Here is a 23,152-nt window from a genome sequence, read left to right as displayed (position 1 = left end):
GTGTTGACAAAATATTTGATGAATAAAAATAAATAATGAAATTTAGTGGATCCATAAAATTTGACCAAGGCGATGAAGAGGCCATAAAGCTATGTGATATAAGGAACTGTTGAAAACACTGAAGCTACTATGCCTGGGAGTTCAAGATGAGGTATCTTCAGATATTGTTATGTTGAATAGATATTAGAGTTATCCTCTGTAGTCTGAAGTTACTTTTAGAACAGGTTCCAACTAAATCTGATAACATTTATGTGGCATTTATGGTTTATTGAGCTCTTTATCATATATTATTTCACATGATTTTTAATTTTATACCAGTCTGATGAGATAGTTATTGCAATAATTTTATCCCAATTTAATAGAAAGTAGTAATAGCTACTGGAGAAGGCAATGGCACCCCACTCCAGTACTCTTGCCTGGCAGCAGCAGCAGTAATAGCTACTTTCAGAGAAGGCGATGGCACCTCACTCCAGTACTCTTGCCTGGAAAATCCCATGGACAGAGGAGCCTGGTAGGCTGCAGTCCATGGGGTCACAAAGAGTCGGACATGACTGAGCGACTTCCCTTTCACTTTTCACTTTCATGCATTGGAGAAGGAAATGGCAACCCACTCCAGTGTTCTTGCATGGAGAATCCCAGGGACCGGGGAGCCTGGTAGGCTGCCATCTATGGGGTCACACAGAGTCAGACACGACTGAAGTGACTTAGTAGCAGCAGTAATAGCTAACACTTACACTGTGCTTACTGTATGTGAACCTCTTTGTACATATTAACTTATTTACATTTCACTACGTAAGTTTGTTTTCTTATTACCAGATATACCTTGCAAGTGACTGACCTGAGACATACAGGGGATAAGTAACATGTCCAACATCACACATCTAGCAACTAGTTGAGCCGAGTTTTAATCCCCCTCAGTCTGGGCTCCAGTGCATATTCTTAACTGTTAACACTGCACCAAATTTCGCATTAGCACCTTCTACAGAAAAGGCAACTGAGCTGCAGATAGATCAAGTAAGATTTGCTTAAGATCACCCAACTAGAAAGTAGAGGTCAGGAGCTAAAATTCTGACTTAAGATCTAGTGATCTTTTCACTATCCCTGGATGATTCTCATGTTGAATGAAATTTGGACTTTTGTAGAGACCTTCGGCTTTCCTTGTGGCTCAGCAGGTAAAGAATCTGCCTGCAGTGTGGGAGACCTGGGTTCCATCCCTGGGTTGGGAAGATTCCCTGGAGAAGGGAAAGGCTACTCACTCCAGTATTCTGGCCTGGAGAATTCCATGAACTGTATAGTCCATGGGGTTGCAAAGGGTTAGACATGACTGAGCGACTTTCACTTTATGGGCTTTCACATTATGGGAGTACAAGGTGATCTTTTTTGTTTTTTAAAGTGAGAGCCATTCAACAATGTGATCAGGTGCAGAGGCTGGAGACCTACTTGTGAGACAAGCTGTGGTGGGGATGCCTACATGGAGTGTGAAAGGCATTTCAGTGATCTTTAAGGTTTATTCCAACTCTAGATTTCATCAGTCTATGAACACAGTATTTTAGGAAGAGCAGATGAAGTCAGCCAAGGGGGAGAACAAGATGATGAGGGAAGGTCACCATCACAAGAAAGTTTTTCTCATAGTGGGGTACTCACGATATCTGTGTCAGAATAAGGCATTTGTCCCATTGCAGATTTCTAGGCTTCTCCTCAGATTTACTGAATCTATTTCTATTGAGTTCCTTAAGAAGCACTTCATCTTTACACTGTAGAACAAAAACAATCTAGTAGCTCTGCTATATGACCTATTCCACCAGAATTTCACAGTCCCCTTTTTCTAACCAAATTCAACTACTGCAAGGAAATCAGGATGCAGGTCCAAGTCATTGGTCCCTGCATGACATTACAGAGAAAGTCTTCCCCTGTTCCCTTTCCTCTTTACCATTCATTGCTTAAGACATTTGTTCATGTTCCTTTTGTGAACTTGGCTGCAGTGGTTTGGAGCTGCATCCCAGTCCAAACCACAGTCCAAATTCCACCCACCAGAGTTCTTTCTCCAGAGTCTTCTTCTCAGGCATGAGCCTGGGAATCATTGCTGCCTAATCAGCTTGTCATTTCTTAGTGCCGTGTATTCTTGTCTCTGACAAACATTCATTCTGAGGGGCATCCTGTAAAGCTCATGATGCCATCTTCATTGAACTCCTGTTTATAAGAAGAAAATGAGGGGCTATAGAAAACTTATTTTTAAATTGAATTTAAGTAGTTTTGCCACATTTTAAATGTCAGACGGAACTGTTCCACAGTATAAATCTGCCAAGTCTATGCAGGCGGCTGTTTTCAATAGGACTGTTCGTGCCCTATTGTACTAATCTTTTTTTAAACGCACACCTTGCTGGAAAAGGCCAAGAACACCCACACAGGAAGTGGGCACTGTTACTTTTTTCTTGCTCCAACTGGATAAATAGACTCTTATTCCGTGTGATGTGTTGTACTGTAAAGCGTTTCCCAATCGTTCTCTTTCCTTGATGGACAATGAGCCTCCCTGGGACACAGCAGGCACCAGCTCTGGTACTCTCCCACATGGCCATCCACTCCTCCAGCCATCTGCCTATCTGTCTGCTGCTTCTTGATCACCCCCCCCCCCTTTTCTCACATAGACTGTCTCCTCAATCCAAGAATGATCAAGAGTTACAGCAGTGGATGACTGTGGGAATGGTCTGAGGTACTAGAACTCCATGTTTTCAACCATGAATGCTAAAAATCTTCCTATTAGGTAGATTTTTTCACATTAACAAGGTACCATCTGGTTACCTTTGATAATTCGTAAAGTGCTTAGAATAGCATCTGCCCTTTAGTAAGGCAATATGCCTATTGGTTTAGAACTTAGAATCCAGAGTCAAATAATCTAGATTCTGCCTCCTCCATTTACAAGCTATGTAATTCCTCCAAAGTTCCTTAACTTCTGGGAGACTCAGTTTCCTCATCTGTAAAATGGAGCTAATAATACCTGTATCACAGTGTTGTTGTAAGACTGAAAAGACATGTTTGTCAAGTGCCTGGAAGAGTGTTTACCATATAGAAAATACTTACTGTATATTATTTTTAGTAACTATGTGTTCAGAGAAATGTTAGCTACAAGTGGCATTATTATTTATTATCTTTCAAACCCTAGGCCATCATTCTTCCAATTATGCTTACTGACTCTGCATCTATAAGACAAGCAACAAATATCTGGGGTATTTTAGTAGTAGTGTTAGTTGCTCAGTTGTGTCTGACTCATTGCAACCCCATGGACTGTAGCCTACCAGGCTCCTGTGTCCATGGGATTCTCCAGGCAAAAATACTGGAGTTGGTTGCCATTCCCTTCTCCATGGGATCTTCTCGACCCAGGTATTGAACCTGGGTCTCCTATATTGCAGGCAGATTTTTTACCATATGAGCTACAGGGAAGTCTGTTTTTGGTGGCACTTTTCCTCTGTATAAAAGATTATCTGGGAGAACAGAGAGAAGGCTTGACACAATCCTAGCCCTAAAAGAGCTTTCAGTGTACTTGGCTAGATAAGATATTTGCACCCATGATAAAACTAATACTGTTAAAATACTAGATAGGTGATACAGATGCAGTAAGATCTTGGAGCTCAGAGAAAGGGGATAACCCTTTGAGCTTGGCTGGTGGTTGAACTTTGACTTAAAAACTGAAAAAGCATAATCATGATGACGACATATCCTATTTATTGGAGCCCTACTGTGGGCTAGGTGCCTTTCATGCATTATCTTATTTAACCCATATGATATTCCTACAAGGTAGGCAACATTATCATCCTCACTTTTCAGGTTAGGGAACAGAGATTTAGAGAAATTAAGATACTTTGCCTAAAGGCACATGACTGTTAAACGGCACAGCCAGGATCTGAACCTTTGGCCTGTCACACTCCAGAACTCACTCTCCTTTCAATATACCTGACTTCCTCCTGTCATTAAAGACAAGTTGTTTCAGCCAGGCAGGCGGGGGAGATGATGCAAGCAAAAGTACATAGGAACTGATATTCAGGGACTATGAAGGGACACTTGACTGGTATGGGAAGTTTATGTGTAGCAAGAAACAGAGAAAATCCCAGAAAGCTACACTGGGGCCTGACTGTGAAGGGCCATGTAAATCATATAAGGAGCTCAGTCTCTGTCTTCCAGACATAAAGGAAAGGAAATGGGGATCAGTTTGCCATTAAGACCCTTCCTATGAGTGATCTCTGACTACACTTTTTTGATCAGGACTTTGGTTTGTTTCTTCCCTTTTATTAGAGAATGATATTAATAATGCCATTTGTTTAAAGTTTTCAGGTAGATTTTGTTTATTTATGGATCCTCTTGGAAACTGTGTACATGTACGTGTGGGAGGCAAAAGAAATTGAGACTTAACTTACCAAGGTATTTTTGTAATTCCCCAAGTATCCTTGTATCCAGTCTGGGAGCTGGTGGTCTCTGTCTCTCACTATGTGTTGGTGAGATGAAGAAAATATCACCATAGAAAACATTTTGATTTCTTCTGATTAGCCAAGAACCACAGGATCTTCTCTAGCATAGTGTTTAAAAACAGGAAAATGCCACATATATAACATAAGCAGCTCCTAACTTGCAAATGAGTTAACTCCCACAAGTTCATTTATCAAGAAAATTTTCATAACTTGGAATACACTGTACCTTGGAAACAATGCTATATAAAAGTGGTGCTTGATTTTTCTCTACAATGGAGATGTTTCTTTTGGATAATCTTATGTTCAATAGGAACTAGATAGCTGGTAGTAATTATACTTTCAAAGGTTTAAAAGGGGAAGCAGTCCGAAGATGTTGGCCTGGAAAATTGGTAAAGTTGTACACATTTCCATGCAGTACACTATTGTCCATTTATTTTTCAAACAAATTAAGACTTCAGAGAAACTCCTGATTTCCTAAGAATATGTCCAAATATTTAGAGGTATGTAGGTTAAAAACAGCTTCATCACATTAGTGTTGAGATAGATGTCTTTTTAAGGAATTTCTTTCTAGCTTATAAACATTCTAGAAGGACTTGCACTTTCCATAAAGTAGAGCAGGAGGGCACCGATAGTATAACTTGAAGGATGCTATTATTTCATTATTGTTGTTCATTTATTGTGTCCGACTCTTTGCAAACCCATCAACTGCAACATGCCAGAATTCCCTGTCCTTCACTATCTCCTGGAGTTTGCTCAAACTCATGTCCATTGAGTCAGTGATGCCATCCAACCATCTCTCTCTGTCACCCTCTTCTCCTCCTGCCCTCAATCTTTTGTAGCAACAGGGTCTTTTCCAGTGAGTCAGCTCTTCACATCAGGTGGCCAAAGTATTGGAGCTTCAGCATCAGTCCTTCTAATGAATATTCAGGGTTGATTTTCTTTAGAATTGACTGGTTTAATCTCTTGGCTGTCCAAGGGATCTCAGGAGTCTTCTGCAGCACCAGAGTTTGAAAGCATCAATTCTCTGGCATGCAGCCTTCTTTGTGGTCCAATTCTCACATCCATACATGACTACTGGGAAAGCCATAGCTTTGACTATATGGACCTTTGTTGGCAAAGTGATGTCTCTGCTCTATAATATGCTGTCTTGGTTTGTTATAGCTTTTCTTCCAAGGAGTAAGTGTCTTTTAATTTCATGGCTACAGTCACCATCTGCAGTGATTCTGGAGACCAAGAAAATAAATCCTGTCTTTGCTTCCACTTTTCCCCCATGTATTTGCCATGAAGTGATGGGATCAGATGCCATGATCTTAGTGTTTTGAATGTTGAGTTTTAAGCCACATTTTTCACTTTCCTCTTCACCTTCATCAAGAAGCTCTTTCATTCTTCTTCACTTTCTGCCATAAAGGTGGTGTCATCTGCATATCTGAGGTTATTGATGTTTCTCCTGACAATCTTGATTCCAGCTTGTGTTTCATCCAGTCTGGCATTTTGCATGATGTACTCTGCATATAAGTTAAATAAGCACGGTGACAATGTACAGCCTTGATGTACTCCTTTCCCAATTTGGAACCAATCTGTTGTTCCATGTTTGGTTCTAACTGCTGCTTCTTGACCTGCATACAGATTTCTCAGGAGACAGGTAAGGTGGTCTGGTATTCCCATCTCTTTAAGAATATTCCACGGTTTGTTGTGATACACACTGTCAAAGGCTTTCTTGTAGTCAATGAAGCAGATGTTTTTTCTGGAATTCCCTTGCTTTTTCCATGATCCAGTGGATGTTGGGAATTTGATCTCTGGTTCCCCTGCCTTTTGTATATTTCATTATATATTTCATTATATCCAAAATAATAATTTCACTGTTCTGCAAGAGAGCCAGAAATTCTACTATAACTATTTACTTTGTGCTCTGGCATTTTTTTTTTTCCTTCAGTAACTAAAGTGGGAATCCTTCTATATAGGGCAATTCATCAAGGTATTCCCAATAATCAACAACTCAGCATGTTTTATCAGGTAGAGTGTTCTGAGGGCACTGGCCAGGAAACAGGTACATTTGATGGTAGATATAGGGACTTGAGGGCTTCTCTGGTGGCTCAGATGGCAAAGAATCTGCCTGCAATGCGGGAGACATGAGTGCAATCCCTGGGTCAGGAAGATCCCCTGGAGGAGGGCATGGCAACCCACTCTAGTGTTCTTGCCTGAAAAATCCCCATGGACAGAGGAGCCTGGCGGGCTACAGTCCATGGGGTCACAAAGAGTTGGTCATGACTGGTGACTAGGCACACCACATAGGGATTTGAAAGCAATATTTTCAAGTTTGATATAAAGCCTAGATTAGAACAGGCTTGGGTGAGGTTTCAACAAGAAGTATGTGCCTAAAGGCACAAATTTCCTTATAACGGCACAGAATTTGCTCAAGATGAAGGAGGATAGTTTTTATAGTATGGAATAGGTGGCAGCAGGATAGAGGGTGGGTAGGAGGGACCAGAACTCCTGGTTGTGTTAGATTAAGTGGAACAAGCAAAAAGTTTCAGCTTGGAGGAACAAACTCTCTTAAGAAATATCAGGTTGACTGTGCTGATAGGCAAACTTAGTTAACCAAAGGCAGCAGTATCAGACAGCTCAGAGGTCAATACTTGTTAGGCTGGCTAGGACAGGAAGTGTAAAAGAGATCCATGTAGGCCCAGAGTCCAGAAAATTGGAAATGTTGGAAATAATAAGCAAGAAGCACTGAAGTAAGCACTTGTCTTAGGGGAGAACCCATACCACTTTGTTCTTTTTGCCAGTGAGTGTAACCTTGTTTTCATAAGTGTTAATTACATATAATAAATGTTTAAAAGCTTGTGGGTATACCTGCTTCTATGTGAGGCAGGGAAAAAGTGTCATCAACCTTGTCTATTCCAAATTCCACACATAACCTGCTGCTATTTGTCTATATTCATGTCTTAAAGGAACTGACTTGGGTCTCAGGCAAGAAAATCCCCTTATTCCAGGCAAGATTCATTAGGGAAGTTTCCCTGGAGCTGAGTCAAGAGGTGTCTTTTGAAGAATGAAACAGACATGGTGACAAGTCAAGGATGGAACAATCTAGTTTTATAGCACTTAAAAAACCCCTATCTGGCAAAGGTTAGAAGTAAGGGTACAAATGAAACTAATGAAAACCGTAGAAGTGCAAGTAAAATCTTAATATAGGCTGTATGATTAGATTTCGTGTCTGATTTTCAGTACAAGGATTTCTTCTGAAATGGTGCAGGATACTCTAGTACTCGAAGGCAACAAGCCAGACGAAGGAACTATTGGGAGAGCTGATGCCAAGTTTCCTGCCTTTGGATGATATTAAAGACTGTACTAGATAGCTTCTAAGATGCCCCCTCCCCATTCCCCAACTCTTGGTACTCACTTCCTGTGTAATCTTCTCCCTCTTAGTATAAGCTGAAATTATTTACTGTCTTCTAACAAACAGGACACACCAGAGGTAAAGGGATGTCACTTCCTAGACTGGATTATTAAAAAAATGGTAATTCTGTCTTGGGAGCTTCCTCTCTCTCTCTCTCTCTCTCTGTTTACTCACCCTGAGGGAAGACCACTGCCATGTCGTGAGTTGACCTATAGGAGAGGCCCAGGATGGAACTGAGGTAGACATCCAGTGAAGACTTAAGCTCTCTGACCTGAACCCTTGAGCCCTGTGACTTGAGCCCTTGAGACTGTGAGGAACTGAGTCCTGGCAGCAACCATATGAGTGAGCTCTGAAGTAGATCCTCCCTCATTTGAGCCTTCAGATGAGGTTGCAACCCTGACTGGCAGTTTGATTGTGACCTCATAAAATACCTCGAACCAGAGGCACCTAGCTAAGCTAGGTACAAACTCCTGACCTACAGAAACTGAGAGATAATAAGTGTTTATTATTTTAAGCTCCTGAGTTTTGGGGTAATTATTAATACAGTAAAATATAACTAATAAAGAGAACCTCTCATATTTTTGCTGTTCTATGTGTGAGTGAGTGAAGTCGCTCAGTCATGTCCGACTCTTTGTGACCCCATGAACTGTAGCCTATCAGGCTCCTCCGTCCATGGGATTTTCCAGGCAAGAGTGCTGGAGTGGGTTGCCATTTCCTTCTCCAGGGGATCTTCCCGACCCAGGTATCGAACCCAGGTCTCCCACATTGCAGGCAGTAAAATTCATTGTTTGATGTTCTGGTTATTCTCTGCTTTGCTATTAAGGAATTTGCCACTTTTTAGAGGATATTAACATTCACCAGTCCTCTAGAGTCTCTGGAGCCTTGCAAGGCTCTTCCAGTCATCTCCAGGAGGTATCCTGACAAGTAACAAGGAAATCTTGTTTGAGTACAGTAGTATAGTGAGGTCTATCCCAATCCTGGCTCTGTCATTTATTAGCAAAGTAACCTTGGATGAGTTACTCTGTGTTGCTATGTCTCAGTTGCCTCATCTGTTAAATAGGAATAATAATTATAGCTACTTCACTATGTTGATACAAGACTTTAAAAGAGTACCTGGCATAAAGTAAGTGTCACATAAACATTGGCTATGTAAAATACTCTTGTCTGTTTTCACTCTTCCACTCCCATGAACCCATTAGACTTGGAACTGATTGAGAACAAGATGATACCTCATTCTTCCTATACCCCAATACCTAGCACAGGCCCTGACACAAAGTAGGAGCTCACAAAAATAGAGCTGAAAGGAACTAAAGGTGAAATGGTATCTCTTACTACACAATGCTAAAGGTATAAGAATGTTGGTTAGAACACATCATTTTTCTTTTCTCTAACTCTGATTTGAGCCGATTTGGTTTTAAGATACTGCTTACTGAGCATAAGGTCTACCCAGTGAATTATAAAGACCTGGCTGTGTTTGTTCTTGAGCAGTTTGTTCCAGTTTGGAGCCCAGTCAGAAATCCCAGGGTGCCTGCTTAGGTGCTCAGCTCAGCTTCTGGCCCCAACAGCCAGGGCTGATGGTTCTATAACTGTATATACCTCACATTTGGTGAGCCTATACTCCAGCCTAATGGTTTCTCACATTACCTTTTTAATTCTCAAAACAACCCCATAACAATTATTTTCATTTTACTAATGAATGAACTAAGGTTCAGAAAAGTTAGCTGATATACTCAAGGTCACTTCCCTCATAGCTCAGTTGGTAAAGAATCTGCCTGCAATGCAGGATACCTGGGTTCGATTCCTGGGTCAGGAAGATCCCCTGGAGAAGCAAATGGCAACCCACTCCAGTATTCTTGCCTGGAAAATTCCATGGACAGAGGAGCCTGGCAGGCTACAGTCCATGGGGTTGCAAGAGTTGGGCACAACTTAGCGACTAAACCACCATACTCAAGGTCAGAGAGCTGAACCTAAGTATTCTGACTTCAAAGCTTATTCCATGAGTCAGAAAACTTGGCCTATGTATACCTTAATGCCTCTTTATAAGATCTATTGACCTCATAAATCGTGCCTACCTAGGATGGAATCCAGTAATGCATAGTATAAATGATAGATCCAGTACCTTTAGAGACTGTTCTAGAAGTTTAATTGATTCTGGAGGTGGGTCAGGAGCCAAGGACCCTAAGCAAGCAGAGACATGGCCCTATAAAAGTAATAAACTGATTCAGTGGATTAACGATGGCTCCTAAGAATCTAGGGCTGGGCAATCACTGGTTCTACTCACACTAGTTCAGAAGTCAGGCCAGAGCAATGATATGGAATCTCAACGCTGCCTTTTACTAGCTGTGTGACTTTGGACAAGTTACATAACATCTCTGATCTTCACATTTACCATTTATAAAATGATGATAATATTAACTACCTTGTATAGTTGTTATCAGGATTTCATAAGATAAACAATGCATGGAAAATGCTCATCACAATGCTTGACATTAAGCAATGACTTGGTAAATGATAGCAATAATAAGTATAACAAGTATCTAATAATAATAAGCTATTAATATTATAATAAGTACACAGACCCTTGAAGTACTACTATGAGATTTCTTAGCCTCAGTTTTAAAAAAAATGGATTTAGATATTTTAGAGGAAGCAGGAGATGGGATATGTGGTTTGGAGTCAGTTTCCTTGCATCTGCTCCTTTGCACTTAGTAGCTGTTGTGACCTTGAGCAACTTAACTACTTTGAATCTCATTATTCATCTGTCAAAATGGTCTATCAGTCAGTGTTCTCCAGAGAAACAGAACCGGTAGGATATATATATATTTCAAGGAATCGGTTCACTTGATTGTGGGGGCTGGCACGCCGGAAATCTGTAGAACAGGCTGGCAGGCTAGAAATTCAGGCAGGAGTTGATGCTGCAGTTTTGAGGCAGAATTTTTTCTTCTCTGGAAAAGCTCAGTTTTGCTTTTAAGGCCTTCCAACTGGTTGGATGAGGCACAGACCTCCTTAAACTGTTTGTGTTAACCACATCTAGAAAACACCTTTGCAGTAACACATAGATTAGCATCTGATTGACTACCTGGGTACTGTAACCTAGTCAGGTTAACACATAAAACTAAGCATCACAAGTGAGTAATGAGAGACGCTGTCTCATAGGTTTGTTGAAAGGTTTCAATGAAATAATTCATGTTGAGAAATCTGCACAATGCTTTGCGGCATAACCAGCACTCAAAACAGTATTACAGCAGTACAGCTTCTTTACACAGAGCTGTTGAAGGCAAGGACACTCAGCTGTGCTGCTGGGAGTGAGGGTAGAGTCTTGAGTTTCTGTGGGCCAATCTAATGTCTCATGGGGTAGTGTCTTGGGTTATGAGGGCAAGTTCACTTATAAATTCCTGGCTGTAAAAGCATATACAGACACTATCAATCTTCAGGCACAGAACAGGTGCCAGTCCTGAAGTGTCTAGAACTGGCCTGAGTCACATTGGCCTCAGCTAATCCAGCCTCAGCTAATGATCCAGCTAGTTGGCTGGGCTGGGAGAGAGCAGCAATGGAGGATGGGGTCTCCAAATCTGTGCAGCAGTAACATTGGCAAAGGCAGGCTCAGGGATTCTGGTGTGCTAACCTGGTTCCAAATAGGAAAAGGAGTATGTCAAGGCTGTATATTGTCACCCTGCTTATTTAACTTATATGCAGAGTACATCATGAGAAACATTGGACTGGAAGAAACACAAGCTGGAATCAAGATTGCCGGGAGAAATATCAATAACCTCAGATATGCAGATGACACCACCCTTATGGCAGAAAGTGAAGAGGAACTCAAAAGCCTCTTGATGAAAGTGAAAGTGGAGAGGGAAAAATTTGGCTTAAAACTCAACATTCAGAGAACAAAGATCATGGCATCCGGCCCCATCACTTCATGGGAAATAGATGGCAAAACAGTGGAAACAGTGTCAGACTTTATTTTTTTGGGCTCCAAAATCACTGCAGATGGTGACTGCAGCCATGAAATTAAAAGACGCTTACTCCTTGGAAGGAAAGTTATGCCCAACCTAGATAGCATATTCAAAAGCAGAGACATTACTTTGCCAACAAAGGTCCGTCTAGTCAAGGCTATGGTTTTTCCCGTGGTCATGTATGGATGTGAGAGTTGGACTGTGAAGAAGGCTGAGCGCCAAAGAATTGATGCTTTTGAACTGTGGTGTTGGAGAAGATTCTTGAGAGTCCATTGGACTGCAAAGAGATCCAACCAGTCCATTCTGAAGGAGATCAGCCCTGGGATTTCTTTGGAGGGAATGATGCTGAAGCTGCAACTCTAGTACTTTGGCCACCTCATGCAAAGAGTTGACTCATTGGAAAAGACTCTGATGCTGGGAGGGATTGGGGGCAGGAGGAGAAGGAGACGACAGAGGATGAGATGGCTGGATGGCATCACTGATTCGATGGATGTGAGTCTGAGTGAACTCCGGGAGTTGGTGATGGACAGGGAGGCCTGGTGTGCTGTGATTCATGGGGTCGTAAAGAGTAGGACATGACTGAGCGACTGAACTGAACTGAACTGAACCATCAGAGATGATGACCTCTGACAACCTTCCTGAAGCTATCTCCTTGGTCTGAGCCACCGTTCCCTCTCACCTGGACTAGACCAATAATCTTACTGGCCTCCTGGCTGTCCCCCATGCCCTACTCAATCTACTTTCCATATTATGTCCAGAATCGTGGTGTTAAAATATATCTCCTCCTATCAATTCTCAGCTCAAAAGCTGATGACTTCCCATCTCATTTTAGCAAAATCCAAAGTCCTGACAATGGACTGTGATTGGGCCTCTAGTTCCTTATCTCATCCTTTTGCTGCTCTCCCTTAGTTCACACCATTTTGGCCACAACAACCAGCTTGCTGTTCCTCAAACATTGGGTGGGCCAAAAAGTTCATTCAGGTTTTTCCAGGTTGGTTTTCATTTCAGTCACTCAGTCATGTCTGACTCTTTGTGACCCCATGGACTACAGCACCCCAGGCTTCCCTGTCCATCACCAACTCCCAGAGCTTCACCAATTCCCAGAGGCTGGTTTTGGCCAACCCCAATACATTAAGCACACATTCATGTAAAAAGGGGGGCAGTTATTGGAGCAAAAAATCAGACAGAACTTGATGATTGTAAAGAATAAACAAACAAAAACAGTTTTATTTTGGAGGAGTATCTGCAGCCAGGATCTCATACCAATTATGAGTTTCTTATATTCTCTCTGACTAGAGTACTAATTGACTCCAGAGGTTGGAAAAGCATTGCAGCCGAAGCATGGGACTAAATGATCCCAGGAGAGAAGATTGGAGGGCTCTGTGTACAAGGAGTTGGATAAGTGGTTATGTTGGTTAATTCACATCTTACCCTATTAGTCTGAGAACTGAGGCATCTTCCACAAGGTATCCATTTCCTATTTCAGATTATGACCTGTACTCTGGGTCCTTAGAATGCAGAAGGGATCTAGTGTATGAGAAGATCTGTACCTGAGAAAAGTTTATTTTCAGAGTCATTCTGTCCTTCTCTTTCCCTCTCCCCCTCCCCTATTCCATTAGATTTTTACATGTACATTACAACCAGTAGAACCTTAAGTACCAGAGGTTTTTTTTTTTTTTTTTGCAGGCTTTTATAATTATGGCAATGGTGACTTAAACAGTGAGAAAAATAGTCTATCCATTTTGGTAATACAGATATGGTGAGTTTGTGCTGACATTGCGGGTAGTCAGCAACTTTATGGCTTCCTGGAAATGTAGCCTCATTTGGTGATGGGAAATTCCGTTTTTCAAATAAAGGACAGCGTGCTATGAAAGTAGTTTCTGTCACCACCCATCAAAGCATGGCTCTCCAACCTAACCATGTCATTCAGAGGTGTGATATATTTGGGTGTGGGTCCTAACCTCTAAAAACACTATTATAAAAGGATACTTGTATGCTTTGAGGGGAAATGGGCTTCCCATGGCCTCCTCTGTTATTTATGGGCTTTCAGTAGAAGAGGCGAGGATGTTGTCATGATGTTTTATGAGACTGGTTAGCTTTATAGTGTGAAACTTGAGCTATGCTTTGGGGACCAAAATAATACCTTCGCTTCCTCCTGCCAACCCACACCAGAGAAAAAAGGAAGAAAGAAAGAAAGAAAAAAAAAGGAAAAAAATTACAACCCGAAACCAAACAAATTCGTGCCTGTGGTTTGGCCAGAAAGAGGATTTTTTTCAACAGAAATGATGATCCCAGTCAGAAGGCAGATGGGAAACTGGCAGCAAAGATCCAGATAGCAAAGCAATCATACAATTGAGACCAAGTAAAATAAGGACCCAAATATGAAGGAGACAAAAATATGTCTTTCCAAAGAGCTAGAATATGTCTACTAACCACTGACCACATTATTTTGGTCTTTGGAGTTTAATGCTAAGTGGCTTTAGTCATGTCTGACTTTTTGCAACCTCATGGACTGTAGCCTGCCAGGCTCCTCTGTCCATGGGATTTTCCAGGCAAGAATACTGGAGTAGGTTGCCATTTCCTACTCCAGGGGGTCTTCCTGACCCAAGGATTGAACCTGTGTCTCTTTATGACTGCTGAACTGGCAGGCGGGCTCTTTGCCAGTAGCACCACCCTGTAAGGGGCTATACAAAAGGCATGCGGCTCTGTCTTCATTGCTACCACCAGGTGCTAAGGTTGAACAAACCTTGTCCAGATGGAAAGACTCAGGATTTTATCTTACTTTGGGGATTTAGAATTGGGATAACAGCCTTTATACCATTTTCTTTGGCATTCATGGAACTCAGTTATCCTGAAAGTCAAGGGTTTCCTGACTGGTCCTCTCAGACTAAGAGCAGCATTGTAACAGACTGTTTTCTCTGGTTCCCTTGACTTGTGATTGGGTAGCTTACTGGCCCAGCACTGGCTGGGATGAAATCTGTAGTTCTTTGGGGCTGAATTTAATACTAAGCAAGTAAGTCTTGGAGTTCCTTCTCAGATTCCTCACATATAATTAGAGCCCTGAGAAGTCCAGAACTCATACTACAAATGGTTCTACTCAGTTCAATGAACAATTAGGGTTATAATTCCAAAAGCTTGTTCAGTTCAGTTCCATTATTTTATTTTATTTTTTTTTCCTTGCATATAAAATCACTTTTCAGGGTTGATATTTTTATTGTAAAAACAGAGAACTTGAGAAATTTTGAGTCCCCAGGGGCCATAGATGTCCTGTTCTACAATAGAGTTCTTTCTATTGCATTGCGAGGTCACCTCTGCTTGAACATCCTTTGTCATAAGTTTCTAACTATTTTTTTTCTCTTTTTTTAATTTTATTATTATTTTATTATTTTTTTTTAAATTTTATTTTATTTTTAAACTCTACATAATTGTATTAGTTTTGCCAAATATTTTACAGATATGAAAACTAAGGTTCAGAGAGAAAAAATGATTTATCTAAGATCAACTAACTGGATGTCTTCTGATTTCCAAGTGAAGTGTTCAGTATAGTATATCTCAGAAAATGATGTTCTAAGGTCTATACTTGGAAGTTACATTTGGAGACAATTGTATAGGGTAGAAGAATCTGCTGAGTTCTTCTGGTTGAGAATGAAAGGATTGCTATAGCTCAACCACCAGAATACTTTGCCTGGTGATTTGGCCTCTTGGGTATTTGCCCAACCAAATTTAGAGAGTCATGTACTCTAGAAAATTCTGGAAGCTTCCCTGTGAATGTTGCTGTTTATAGTTGGTAAATTATGAATCAGTGTTTAAATTCTGGTACTGACCCCATGCTGTATGGTGGATTAAGGTGAAGAAATGGAATGTTTCTCGAATGGTTTCTAGTGGTTGAGGTAAGACTGAATTAAGAACTAGGAAGGTTGATTTGCTTGAACAGAAGCAAATACATTCCTTATACTGATAGCAGACTATAAACATAAATGAATAGGATTTAATAAACCAGTTTTTACGTAGATCTCCTCTATCACATGGTACTGTGCTCCTCAGAAGTATTCCAACCAAATGTAGTTGCTCAATGTGGCTCTGTTGTCCTGACTGCTAACCTTTAGTTGGAATTTGGATTAGACCAGTGTTTTCAAAATGGGTCTTCCCTGGTGTCTCATTGGTAAAGAATCTGACTGCCAATGCAGGAGACTTGGGTTTGATCCATGGGTCAGGAAGATCCCTTGGAGGAGGAAATGTCAACCCAATCCAGGATTCTTGCCTGGGAAATCCCATGGACAGAGAAGCCTGGAGGGCTACAGTCCATGGGGTTGCAAAGTAAACATGTGTTTTCAAATCTTTTTAATCATTGGAATCACTGGATGGGGGTGGGAGGGTGTCTTTATTTAATTATAGCTAGAATTAAAATGCTTTTAGCATACTCATCCTTATGCCTTACCTCCAGGGATTCAGTCAGTAGGTGATTGGCATGACCTGGAAATCTGTATGTTAACTAGCTTTCCATGTGATTCTGATAATCTAGATCTGGAAACTGTTGGAGCAAGCTGTTTCTCTTTGTCCAGCTCTGCCTGTAAACCATTCCTCTGTGAAAAACCCGTGGAACAACAGACATGCTCTGCTTCAGAAAACCAAGGCCTGCAGATGCATAAAGGAGGGATAATTGACATAGGCAGAAGAATTCTTGGTTTAAGGAGAAGGACTCATGGTGGCAAACCATTAAATAAGAGGCTTTCCTACTGTTTTTAATTATTTATTTACAGAATTACATATAACTTGTTGCAGATAAACTAGAGGAGGAGGCAGAGAGCTTATGTTAGTGGATCATAGCACATTGAAGATCTAGGAGAGATGAATTTAAAACATTCCTGAAGTGATAGCAAATCCAAGGAGCAAATAGTGTTTGCTTGGTAAAAATTTGATTTTCTCACGCTCATCCCCTGGATATTTTCACAGGCATGTTGATTTGGCTAAGTGAGATTTCACCTCTGCTAAGCTGAACCCAGCCACCAGTTGAAACATGTCTGGGAGGCAAAACCACTGAGTTTGTATTCCTCTCCATAATTCAGTTCAGTTCAGCCGCTCAGTTGTGTCCGACTCTTTGCAACCCCATGAATCACAGCATGCCAGGCGTCCCTGTCCATCACCAACTCCTGGAGTTCACTCAGACTCACATCCATCGAGTCAGTGATGCCACCCAACCATCTCATCCTCTGTTGTCCCCTTCTCCTCCTGCCCCCAATCCCTCCCAGCATCAGGGTCTTTTCAAATGAGTCAACTCTTCACATGAGGTGGCCAAAGTACTGGAGTTTCAGCCTCAGCATCAGTCCTTCCAATGAACACCCAGGACTGATCTCCTTTAGGATGGACTGGTTGGATCTCCTTACAGTCCAAGGGACTCTCAAGAGTCTTTTCCAAAACCACATAATTAGCCACTCCTTTAACCATTTCTTCTCAGCCTTCCTGTAACTTGTGACAAAATAGGCATTCAAGTGCTCCTGAAATTCCCTCACCAATTGTGTGGAGTTCTAAAGTAATAAATCACCAGGGAGGGTCGGCTTTTAATTTGAGGTGTTGTGAACTGCTCTGAGAGAGTGCCGCTAGAAGAAGTACTGTTATACCAAGCTAAGGCCCTTGAGATAAAAGTCAGCAGGAGCCAGAAGGTCCTCCTCTTCACATGCAGGTTTGAACTGCTTCAATATGCCTGCTTACCTTGTTGATTCCATAGGTTTCACAAACACAGGTCCTGGGCCCTCAGGATTGGTAACCTGCTGGGGCACGCAATTCCTCTCTGCCTTCCTGGCCATGCCAGATCCATTGTAACCGTCCCTTCTCAGTGAAAAGCCTAGTTCTTTCAGTCCTGTCCTTAGTGAGTTAAAAAACTGGTGAGAGAAAAACACCAGTCTTGAGTGTTAATCAAGATAACCATAAGGCTTAATATGATACCCTGATGCGTTTACAAAATAAGAATTAGAGGTGATGGGTCTTTATGGTGGCACTTCAAATTCTATGGTAGTGGGCCAGGAAGATATATTTTGGAATGAAGTTTGCATTTTAAAATTAATATTTAATAATAAACTTTTAATTTTAGAATAGTTTTAGGTATACAGAAAAGTTACAAGAGTATTTACAGAGCTTCCCTCCACTCCATATCATATTGTTAGCTGGTATATTTAAAGCATTCAAAATGAAATTAAGGATTTGTGTAGTTAGATTATAGCTACAATCTTTGCAACTGTTTTCTAGTACATGTTTGCTATTTCTTTTTAATCTCTTTTTCTGCTTTTCCTGGTTTTAATTGAATATTTTTGTATGGTTTCATTTCATCTCCTTTCTTACCATATCACTTATACTTCTTTTTTTAAACATTTAAAATTATATTAATGATTTATTAGTAATTATCAGCCATGGCCACAAGGAGATCGTTTTCATATCCTCACTGTGAGAACCTGGTGACTTCCTGGAGTGAAATCCCACATACATGTGAGGAGCCTTCCTAAGACTGCAGCCCCCAGGAGTTTCTCATTTTCAAGGTAGTTTGCATTTAGCCTTCAGAAATTTGTCAAAATGATCATTTAAATGTCCCTGTAAGCTTGTGGATTTCGGTGGTTTTTGTTCCAGGTAGGTAAACTCAAGGACTATGTCACTCTGAATGTTACTGTCTGTCTAGATCATGGGTCCAAGAAAGGTTAATGACTTTTTTTTTTGTCCAGCTTTTTATTGTTTCAAGGACAGGAGTGACAATTTCCAAGCTCTTTGCATGATCTAACACTAGAACCCAAAGATTGCCTTTTTATGCCCCCAAATCATAGCCTCAACCTACCAGTGCACTCCATTACTTCTGTTCACTTTGAATAGGACTGATTCTGATGATTGTATCTCTGTGTATAGAATCGATTTATGCCCAAAATAAAAGAATGAAAGATAAGCAGTGTCTGGTAGAGCATTAATTGGCTCATTAACTGTAAGTACATAATTTTATTTTCATTATCCAGGATCAGGTTAAGAATAGGTAGAATCCTAGACTCAACCTTTTAGTGATGAATATTTGCTTTTTTTTTTTTTTTGCAATTAATGTAAGTAAATAGCTACCAAAAGGAGGCGGTAGTGAAACATAGGTTTCTTTAGGATGATTGCTGAAATATATGTGAGTGGACATAATAGTAGTCACCAAACTTCACTGGTAGATGTGGGTGGGTCTGGGGAAGGTAGGTTTACAGGACAAGATGTTCCCCTTTATGCTATGGGATTCCATCCTATATGGTGTCATCAGTGTTTTTGAAAATCTGATAAAAGACAAGGACCATTTTTTTCCCAGAAAATGTACATTCTTGTATCCTTTTGTATGCCAATCCACATTGTCTAGATAGAATCTTCCTTTAGATTTTAATTATTTGAAGAACTCATAATGGCCTTTGTCATCTTTAACCCACTTAGTTGCCCTGTAGAGCAATCTCTCACATTTCTCCTGCCTCCGCTGATGAGGGATCTTAGCCTTCTTGCTCAGAGAACTTCTGTCTAGGTCAGAGATTGGCAGAATTTGGCTAGCCAATTCTTTTCTTTTTAATGGTAAAGTTTTATTGGAATACTGACACACTTTTTAAAAGAATTAATTAATTTATTTTAATTGGAAGATAATTACTTTACACTACTGTGGTGGTTTTTGCTGTATATTGACATGAATCAGCCCAGAATACTGCCACACTTGTTTAGTATCTATGGCTGTTTTTTTTTAAATTTTTTTTTCTTATGGCTGCAGAGTTGCGTAGGCATGGAAAAACAAGAATATTTACTATCTGATCCTTTACAGGAAAAGTTTGCTGAGCCTGTTCTAGATGAAAAAGTCCAGAGAAGTACAGCTGATAAAAGTTAACACATAAAAAGTTACCCTGCCCAAAGATGTTTACATTTTAACAGGGATCAAAAATACTTTTCAATAGCATGGATTGAATCTTGGGGAAGGAATTCTCTTTCTGTGAGCAAATTCCTAGAATCAGGCCACTTACATGTGTGGTCAGCCATGCTAGTAAACAGAAAAGACTTTATCTGGCCAATTCCTATAATTCAAGAATTCCCAACCCGTACGAAATAGGTTCACACAAAACTTCATGGGAAGTTTTATCTTTTAGTATTATCTTGGGCTACCCTTCTTTGCCCCCTCAGCAACTGCTCTCAAAAAGCACTCCAGATTTCTGGAAAAAGAGAAGCTCTGAGGCTCTTCTCCTTAGGGTCTCAATATGGTGCCTGCCTAGTACAAATACTAGTCTTCTAGCGTTCTTTGCTTAGAAGAGCAGAGTAAGCAGCTGTAAACAGCTTTTTCTGCAAACATGAATGTTCAGTGGGCCAGCAGAGGAACAAACACAGAGTTCACACAATGGCATTTCTCTGCAGTTTAAAATTTACACAAGCTACTCACTAGTGTGAAAAGCTAAAGAAGCCAGTTGTGCTAATATCCACATGAAGGGTCCATCAGGGAAGAGTCTCTGACTGAGAAAGCTTTGAATGCAGGGTCCAGTTGGCCAGCCAGTGGTGCTAAGCACTCAGGCTTACTTGTCCTGTTTGTCTTTTTCAAGGTTCCAGGCCAGTCTCATTCAGGATTGGTTCTTACCTGAGGTGAAAGATATAAAGACAATTTATGGTTGTTCTTTTGTTGTTTGTGCTACTTTCCCCCCTAGATTCTATTTTATCCCTTGTGCCTCACCTTACTTCACTCCAGCCTTTACTTATTCCCTGTGAACTTACTCTGTGCTGTTTGCCTGGCCATTTTCCCAAATATTTTTATCCTCTTTGTGTGGAGATAACATGCTGTGGTAGAAGGACTTTGGATTTAGAGAGAACTAATTTATTAGCTAGTATCACCAAGGCAAGCCTTGGTGAGTCTCAGTTTCTTCATCTGTAATAGGAGACTACAATCCTGGTTATTAAGAAGATTCCTTGAGGTAATTTGTTAAAACTCTTAGCACAGCACCTGATACATTGTAGACACTCAGTAACACCAGTCCTCTTCGCTAGTGTCACATTCTTCTCAACAGGAGATTCTTTCTGTGCCTTACCTGGCCTCTGATTCATTTTTGTCCAGGCCCTTGTGATTTGTAGATGCTCTGCCTCCCTGGGCTCACAGTCTTGCTCTCCTTTGTTTCTTTGTCTGATGGAGCAGACCAACTCACTTTTATTGGATGGCTCACCATAATTCCCAGGGACCTGGAAAGCCAGTACCCAATAATACCTCCTCCAGTCATTTAGAAGTCTGGTAGAATCATTATGTGGTGATTTGCACGTAAATGGTGCTGTGTTTTATTTAGCCATGACAGAAAAAACTGTGTAAACAATAGTGTCTGCATGAATATGCATGTTGCTTAATGACACAATTATTTAATTTGCTCCTTTGCCAAGACTCACCTCACAGATGGTTCTAGGAAGGCCCTAGGAATTACACTCAAATCACCAAATACTCATTCTTTTTTTGCCAACTCATTCAGTCTTTCAAGATTTGTTAGACCTGAAAGACTTAGGGGCATATATAAGCAAATAGAGCTACCTCATATTGATTCATCTTTTAAATAAACAGTTGAAGAGCTAAACTATTCCAAATACCATGGCCTGGAATTCAGAAACATCCATATCATAGCCGCGTGTTGTTACATGTCTTATGTGATTTCCTCTCCCTACAATGGTTGTCCTTCTCTCTACCCCTACGTCCCACCTATACTATTGACCTAGGCTCCAGTTTTCACGTCCCTTTCTCACTTTGTCCCATGTTAGATAGAATTGTTGATCATAAGTCTTTACTCCCTTATAGTGGTAACATATAGTCACATCTTTGCAAGGACTTAGAACTCTGATCCTGACACGTCACCTGGGGATGATTAGTATTTCTTTTGATGGCCAAAGGAAAGTGGAAAGACCCTTTGCTTTCTCAACCATCCACGAAAAATCTTTTTCATTGCTCTCTATCTTTCCTGAAATATTCATTAGTAATTAACAAATCTTCTAACTGGAGACAGTGAAAGACTTAAAATGCATGCATGCTACATGAAGGGGAAAACACATAAAACAGTGTTGATTATCATTTCAAGTGACAAAAGTCAATCAGATGGACTTTGAACTAGGAATTTAAGCATATTTTATGTGTCAGGCTCTGAACTAGATATTCTCCAGTTGCTGTATTCCTTCTTTGAATCCTTGTAAGGACTCTGTAAGATAAATTTTATTATTTCCCACCCCCTCACCTTACATATGAAGCAACTGAAACCCAGAGAGGTTCAACTTATGTGCTCAAAGTTGCAGCTATTTAGTAGTACATCTATGACTGACTGCCAAGCTAAGCAAAGAGGCAAGTCCTTGAGAAGAGATTTAGTGTGGAAATGGAAGACACCCTGAAAATATACTTCCTGTGTTGCCACAGTGTCAGGTCTTTCTATACCTCCTCTCTCTCAACTTTCAGATTTTATGAGAATGTATATCTTATTTTGTTCCCCTATTGCTTAGCCCCAGGATAGAGGGAATTCAGATGGTGGTCAGATTTTCCAAGCAGTTGTTGAGAAAATGCCATTCTAGTATGCAGACCTGCCTTCTATCTCTCTTTTACCTTTACCGTATGTCTCTGTAGTTCTGTGAGGAGTGGAACAACCCCCAAGTGGGAAGCCATTTAGAACTACATCAACATAGACTCATCAGGTTTGGCTACTTTTCCAGGAACCTGAGATGGTACTTGGCATTCTTCTGTATCAGGTATTTCCAAAGAAAGGTCACTCCTCAGGCTGAGTGTAATGGTTTAGCTTTCAAACTGCTCAGAGGAGAAAGTGAAGTCACTCAGTCATGTGTGACTCTTTGTGACCCCATGGACTGTAGCCTACCAGGCTCCTCTGTCCATGGGATTTTCCAGGCAGGAGTACTGGAATGGGTTGCCATTTCCTTCTCCAAGGGATCTTCCTGACCCAGGGATTAAACCCAGGTCTCCTGCATTGCAGGCAGATGCTTTACCATCTGAGCCACCAGGGAAGCCCATGCAGCTCAGTCCACCTCAGACTTCTGCAACAGTCCACCATCTCCTACCCTTTGTAGACTTTGAACAGTGAGTAGAGACTGTTTTAGTGAAAAATTTAATCTAAGCCCTAGCCCCTAAATAGCAATTTGGGGGGAATTTAAGTTTTGAAAGTACTCTCAAGATAAAAATTTTGAGGGCTTCATTGTCCTCCACAATTTAGGATCTGTGGCATCAGGCCCAAGCCAAAACATTTTTCCTTCCCCCAAACTAGAAACTTCAACCAAACTGTGAACTTGCTAAGTAAAATAAAACATGCTCTTCTTTTAAAGACTAAGTTTTACCTCAAAATTATTTT

At 40.8% G+C, this 23,152-nt stretch overlaps 1 long non-coding RNA gene across 10 annotated transcripts in view; it reads left to right on the top strand.

Annotated features, from left to right (window-relative positions):
* LOC129639603 (uncharacterized) overlaps positions 1-23,152 on the top strand; it is a 206,896-nt gene that overhangs the window by 55,173 nt on the left and 128,571 nt on the right. The window contains exons 6-7 of one of the 10 annotated variants that reach the window (XR_008708494.1): positions 13,500-13,572; positions 16,336-17,650. The exons of 8 other annotated variants lie outside the window; for them this stretch is intronic. This is a non-coding gene — a long non-coding RNA (uncharacterized LOC129639603). Of the gene's footprint in view, positions 1-13,499; positions 13,573-16,335; positions 17,651-23,152 lie in introns of those variants that run through there. One more of the 10 variants, XR_008708497.1, reaches the window with a different exon arrangement.

Source organism: Bubalus kerabau, chromosome X (genome assembly GCF_029407905.1).
Source record: "Bubalus kerabau isolate K-KA32 ecotype Philippines breed swamp buffalo chromosome X, PCC_UOA_SB_1v2, whole genome shotgun sequence".
Lineage (NCBI taxonomy): Eukaryota > Metazoa > Chordata > Mammalia > Artiodactyla > Bovidae > Bubalus > Bubalus kerabau.
This window is presented reverse-complemented; position numbering and strand designations above follow the sequence as displayed.